The following is a 7,557-nucleotide window of genomic DNA, read 5'->3' on the forward strand; positions in this document are numbered from 1 at the left end:
GAGATGTTCAGGAGAATCAACAGGGTCACATTCCCACCCCTATCCTCATGACCATGGCTGTTTCAGTTGTGTAGCCAGGCCTGAAATCAGCTTTGAAAGAATCCAAACAATCCATTTCATCTAGGAATCCCTGAAGTTGTCCAGCTACCATTCATTCACCTTGCTCAATACACCAGTTGCCTTGATATATTTGAGAATGGATGACAGTTGTTCAGATCTCCTCAGTCCAGATTAGATTTCTTTAGAAGTGGATATACCACTGGCCTTTTCAAGACAGGAACAACCATCCTCTCTCTCAAGGAGGTATTAACTGTCTCCCAGCTAAGTTTGACACACCCAGCAGTTTTAGGCAACCAGGAAAGGCAAGGGTCATACAAGCAGGTGGTAGGTCTTAAATTTCCAAGAATCCTGCCCACATCCTCAAACTCAGCTAACTGAAACATATCCCATACAACTGGACAAGTCAGAACTCTGGCACTATCTGATCCTATCATTACCAATGTAGAGTCCAAATCACTATTATTTATTTACTTGTTTGTTCACAAAATGTATATTCCACCTTCCTGCCCTTACAAGGGTTGCTAGGACAGCTAACAATTTAAAACATACCCTGGGTCAAGGCTTCCTTAGAAGTGGACATGCCACAGCCTGCTTAAAGGTTGGGGTGACCACCCCTTCTCTTAAGGAAGCATTAATTGCTTCTCGAACCCTGTCAGTCAACCACTACCCAAGACGATTTAAATAACCAGGAAAGGCAAGGGTCATACAAGCCACTGATAGGCCTCAGACTTACAATGAACTTGTACACATCCTCAGATTGGACAGGTCAGCATCTTGGTACCATCCAGCCTTGTCACTGCAAACATACAGTCCAAATTGGAATAGATGTGAGAGACTCGGTGGGGAGGGCGGGATATAAATCGAATAAAATGAAAATGAAATGAAACTTTATCAGCAAAATGCTGATCAAAACAGTCAGAGTGGGCCACCAGCCAGTCTACTTCCTTCTGCAAGCCAGGTCACAATAGGCCTTTGACCACCCAGCATGGAAGCAAGAGATTTTAGCAAACTGGTCACAGTGCACTGCTGAGCAGTCCACCTCTTCCTGAGGGCCTGATCCCAACAGGCTGTTGACCACCTGGAGTTCCACAGGAATCAGCCGAGTGGATATAAGGGTGGTGGAGAAATGTTGTTTCTTCACTGCCATCACTGCCACAGAGTAGGCTTTGAAATGTGTCTTGTTGGAGTTGTCATGAGTCTTACTATAGTTGTTATGAATACCTTCCTTAAATAAATAAGAACTTCATTAGGTTGCCATTTACTTCCTCTAAGCACTGTTTCATGGCCATAGTAGCTAAAGGTAGACAATTTTCAGGATATTGTAAGTATAATAATAGTTGACATTTTCAGGGTGTGGTTTTTAGGTCCCTAGTACTCTGAACCCTGGCATGGATCTAGCCAGCTTTCTCACTGAATCTCACTTATTCCCCTCCTTACTACAGCTCCCATTCCACATGGCTTTTGTCCTTGTTGGTTCTATGATCCCTAGAATAATATTTTTGGTAGTCTGGGGGGAGGGGGCGATGTTCCCTTCCTCCTTTTTTGGCAAGCAAAAAAAAAAAGATGGTTTGGCTCAACCCCCCTGAGATTCATAGAGTACAGCCTCATTAGGTTACACTGAATAGTAGTAGCACTTCCAAGTACTACTTAACATGTCCTCTGGCAGTTATAAAAAAGGCAGTGATTAAAGAAAATTTCAGCTACATCATACACAGTAGATATGCAGTGATTAAAAATATGATGAATTGTATTTTTATGACTTTACATTCAGTACAAGAACTTCTGTGCCAAGACACTTAACAGCAAATACTGAACAGGGTGGAGCTCATAGTGAAGTCTATGATATGGTTTTGTTAAAACTGTAGTCTATTAATCCTCTCCTACAGAGCCAATAACATGGGAGGGGGGGAATCCCTACTTCAAAGCCACTTGCATGACATTATTTTAAGTAAACAAAACGAAATGCCAAAATTGTGTATCAGGATGTGATTTACAGCATGAATTAAACTCTCTTGAGTGATCACAGACATAATTAATGCTCAATAGCAGCATGTTATGATGTGGCTTTTGCTGCTGGCTCATCTTTTCAAGATTTTTTTTTCCCCCTACGGTTCAGGAAAACAGCTTGGATTGATCAGCTCCGTGCATTAGGAATAAGGGAGAATAATAGAGTACGTTATTAATTATAATTAAGCACAGGAGCAATGCATTGATCTACCATTCTCATGCTAAAGACATGCTCTGTGCTTATCAGTAAGTGCCTTTTAAAATGTTAATAAAGATGGTAATGATAATAATACTTAGCATCTTTGGAGCATTCAAATAAATCTCTTAGCAGTCCTTACAACACCACTGCATGGTAGGGCAGTGGTGCACTACTACAGCTCTTATACAGATTATGTGCTATATTAGTGGCTAAGCCTTCAAAATAAATCATTGGATTGAATTTCCAGCTGTATTATGTTTGTGTGTATTTATTCATCCTAACTCCTGCCTGTTCCTAAAAGCTGTAGGCAGCTTCCATCTAGCAGGAGTGTCAAACATGTGGCCTGTGGAACACACCTGGCACTCACAGAGCTTGTATGAAGCCTGCAAACAACTGCCTGTCCTCTGCTTCCTTCTCCCTCTCTCCTGCTTTCTTCTGCTTCGCAGTTTGCTTTCCCAGGCTCTCTCAATTGCACAGGAGCTGCAGAGCAAGAGAGCTTGCTTTACCAGGCTCTCTCAATTGCACTGTAGAGCTAATGAGCCAAGCCTCTCTGCCCTCCATTGGCTGAGGCTCCTCCCACTGCTCATTTCCCAGGGTGGGGGAGGAAAGAGCAAGAGCTTACTTCACCCAATTCCCTAAGTCACACAGGGGAGGTACAAAGTAAGCACCTTTAAGACCAACAAAGTTTTATTCAAAGTATGGACTTTTTGCCTTGCTACAGGGGGGGGGGGGGCTTGCTACAGCGGGGGGGGGGCTTTTTGGCCTCATTGTGCCAGAGCTCTCCTAGGTAAAACTGGGCTCCCTTCCTCTTTTTCAGTGTATCCATGCCCTCATGATCCAGTCTTCATCAGTTAGAAAGCAATGTGAACTTAAGACTTCCCAAATTGTAGACTGATAGAGATCACTATACATTACTGCCTCACTGTTCTTGCACTGCCACATAGGAGCTGTAGTTCTTTCTCTGGGAAAAACTATAGTTTTGTAGACAAACACATGTCTGGGTTTGATGCCTTCACATTTTCTTGACAAGCACAAGAAGCAAGTGCCCAGTCGTTTCATGCTTTCCTCTGCAGCTTAGGCTCAAAGCACTGACCACAAGATTTCTGTAATGAATGTCAATTAACTAAAAGTAAGTTTGCAACTTACAGATACACACCCGAACAACACTTGAACAGTATACTCAAGACTGCTACAGCACAGACATTGTCTCGATGCAATAATTCAAAGCAAGAAGTGTCAGTTATCAGATTTAAGCATTTTTAAGTTTTAAAAAAATCTTTGTGTTTGTTTCCTTTGTAAAGTTTATATCTCCGCTACCTAGCATTACATTTTATGACACACATGACCCGGCCTGACAGTCTCATTTATGTCAAGTCTGGCCCTCATAACATCTTGTCAAGTTTTGTTACGTCAAGTCTGGCCCTCATAAACATCAGGGTTGACACCCTTGATCTACAGAGTACAATTAAGGATGTGTTGAGGGGAAGCATGGGACTCAGTGGAAACAGAGTGAGAGATGGGCTGTGGCTCAGTAGAAGAGTCTCAGTTTTGCATGCAGAAGATTCCAGTCTCCACCATCTCCCAGTCAAAAAGGAACAGGTGGTAGGTGATGTGAATAACCCTGAAGAGCTGCTGCCAGTCAGAGTAGTAGATGAAAAAATAAGGGAAGATGGGGAGATGGCAGAGAAGCTCAATGACTTTTTTGCTTCTGTGTTCTTCGTGGAAAGCATGGGGCATGTACCCATGCCACAGCCCCTATTTTCAGGAAGGGAGTCTGAAGAACTGAGTCGAATTGAGGTGGCTGAAGATGAAGTTCTAGACCTATTGGGGAAATTAAAAGCCGATAAATCTCCAGGTCCTGATAGCATACACTGAAGAGTTTTTAAGGAATTCAAATGTGAAATAATTGATCAACTAACCTGTATATTTAATGTATCACTAAACTGAGCCACTGTACCAGAAGACTGGAGAGTAACAAATGCAACACCAATTTTTAAAAAGGGATCCAAAGGGGAACCAGGAAACAATAATTGCCGATCCATTTTAAATTCCTTGTCAGATATATAAAATGAACAAAATAATTTCACTTACAACCATAGACATTATTTTCATTTTTCTATTTAAGGCAAATCCTACGTGCATGCCTGATACAAACTATGGACAAATACTATCTGTATATGCAAGATCAGAGCTTTTTTGTAGCAGGAACTCCTTTGCATATTAGGCCACACACCCATGATGTAGCCAATCCTCCAAGAGCTTACAGATTTCTTATTATGGGACCTACTATAAGCTCCAGAAGAATTGGCTACATCAGAGGGGTGTAGACTGATATGCAAAGGAGTTCCTGCTACTAAAAAAGCCTTGTGCAAGATCCTTTTCAAAATGTTATTTACAAAGTAGTCTTATTGCATATTTGTAGAATCCCTGTGGATGGGGTTTCTCATGACAAGACCTTGTGATTCAAACACAAGCAAATGAAAAAACAAGCACTTTATGGCGTAGCATCTCAGTAAAAGAACCATGTTCATATTATCATCAAAAAGTAATTATTTGAATTGGAGGCCTAGAGGCAGAGAAGCGGACTGAGGAACAGAAGACTGCACAGTTTCGAATCAGCATTGGGTCGAAAGGTAAAAATATCTTCAGGGCATGGAGTGCCACTGGCAAGCCATCAGCAGCAAGATAGAAAGAAACCCACAGTACTGTTTGCAATACTTGAGACATATTGCACACCTGGTAAAAAATATCTAAGTCTTACATGAATTGCTTTATGACAGCAAGGGCTATCAGAACCAAAGGATGGGTGGATGACTCAACTGCTCTGAAACAAAAAAGAATGCTTTTCATGATATTGATCATATGATAGGAGACAGGACAGGATCTTAATGGGGTGCATCAAAAGAAATATAGGAGAAATTGCCTCAAGGAGGAGACTTTGCATTAGAGAAAGCAGCAAACATGTATATGAAAAGTCGAGAGTGCAAATGAAAACACTACAGAATAAAATCCCTAGAGGTTCATGAAATTAAGAGACAAATGATACACCACAGACAAACAGGAAACCAGATCACCAGTCCTCACCAGAAGCATGTTTCTGGATAAGAAGAAACAAAACAGTGCAAAAAGTGCGGAAGGAACCATAGCAAAGAAGAGAAATGCAAAACATAGGGAGAGATAATTGCAAAAAAAAAGAAATAATTTTACCCAGCTATGCAGAAAGAGGAAAAGAAACTTGAAGAAAGTGAATGAGATACAAGATGGAAAGGGGCTTCTTGAAATCTATGGCAGTCTAAACACATTATTTTTGGCAGATCCCAGATGAAAAAGAGAAAGGAAATAATTGTGGATATAAAAGTGGGCAAAATAAGAAAGCAATTCCATTTAAAATACAGGAGCTGATGTTAACTCCATTCCAGTTAAACCACTAGCAGATGTAGTTTGGAAAAAGCTGGTTTATCAACCTTATCAGGATCTTAAAAGATGTGTGGAGAAATGTATCCTAAAGTACAATAAGATGATGCATACCTGTACATTTTGCACTTTGGATGAAACTAACACAAAACTGGTATCGGGTTGGAAAACAAGCAAACAACTGAATCTGGTAAGGATTGTGAGACTGGTAAACATAGAAGAAACAGAGATAAAACCAAAAGTGAAAGAACAATTATCAGGGCTAGGCAGTTTACCAGGACTATGTCATATAATGCTGAAGCCAGATGCTAAACTTGTCATCCATACACTAAGAAGAGTACCAATTGGTGTTAGAGAGAAAAAAAGGAAAGCACGGAAATGTATGAAGCAAACTAGAATTCTGGCAAAATTAGATGAATCCACAGGATGGGAAAGTTCTAAGGTGTCCACAAAAAAGAAAAATGCCAAATAATTATACATTTATATGGACCCTTGAGACATAAACCAAGTAATCATGAGAGAACACTACAAACTTCCTAATACAGAGGACATATGCTCTCAACAGACAAGTACTGCAGTGTATTAGATACATGAACTGGGTACTGGCAAGTGCAACTGAAGCTAGATGAAGAAACAAGAAAACTGATTATTTTCAACTCACTATTTGGATGCCAGCACTTTGCCAGAATACCTTCTGAAATTTCTTCTGCCCAGAAATTTTCCTAAAGAAAATTCATGAAACAGTGGAAAGATTAAAAGGTATGAAAGCAATCACTGAGGACATAACTAATACATGGTTCCACAAAGGAAGACCAAGACAACAGCCTGAAAGCACTATTGGAAAGATACAGAGAGAAAAATATGGATTAAACTCAAATAAGAGGCACATAGGAGTTGACACCTTTTCCTATTTTGTTCACATGCTAACTGTAGATGGCATAAAACCAGATCCAGAAAAGAATGGAACAATGCAGCAACTGGAAGCACTAAAGTCCAGATCAAAGGTGAAAACTAATGAGAGTGCTTATTTAGCCAGATTTGCCCCAGGACTTGCACAAATGAAAGCACCACTTTGAGACTCTGTTTGGAAGGATTATTTTTCACAGCCCTACGAACAGAGTCTTCAAAAAAGTGAGCATCTTTTTAAAGATGGAGATGCAGCGGAAACATGGTTAGAAACTCCTGTGTTTGATGACTATGTAAAGAACATGCCTGGCTGTTCACTGCTCTTCATGCTTCCCATAGCAAACTGGAAAGGCTCTGAATAGGCTCTCCCCAATGTCAGCTGCATTCCATGTCAGAAGTCCAAGTCTTTCTTGAGGAGAGTGCCAAAATGTCAAGATAGGAGGCCTTCTGAGCATGGTCTTAGATGTAAATGTTGTTGACTTCAACTCGACTACTCTGAAGGAAGTATTTTGAGGCTTGTAGCCAAAGTCAGTATTAGCAAGTATTAACAAAAATGCTTAAACAATAGAAACATAGAAATTAGGATCACCCCACCCACTGTGCTTAATACATATCCAGTGAGTCATATCCAGAACCTACTGTGAGAAATCTGTGTGGGTGGATGGTGTATAGGCTTCCCTCCCCCTTTTTTTATTACTTGGATGTTTGTCTCTACTAATAATTATTGCACTGTGGGATAATAAACACAGGAAGTGAAATCTTAAGATGCAGTTCAGATATAGGTGTTATATTTATCTACAAAACTGAATAAGAGAATGACTATATTGACCAGGGTGGCACAGGAAAAGTAATTTCACATCAGAAATTACTGCAATCCACTGGACTGGGTGTACTTTCTATAGCCTAAACTAAAGCATGTGATGTCAACACCATAAAGAAGTTCCATAGCTGTACTACCACTCCTGTTAAAA

This window comes from Heteronotia binoei, chromosome 7 (assembly GCF_032191835.1).
Source record: "Heteronotia binoei isolate CCM8104 ecotype False Entrance Well chromosome 7, APGP_CSIRO_Hbin_v1, whole genome shotgun sequence".
Classification (NCBI taxonomy): domain Eukaryota; kingdom Metazoa; phylum Chordata; class Lepidosauria; order Squamata; family Gekkonidae; genus Heteronotia; species Heteronotia binoei.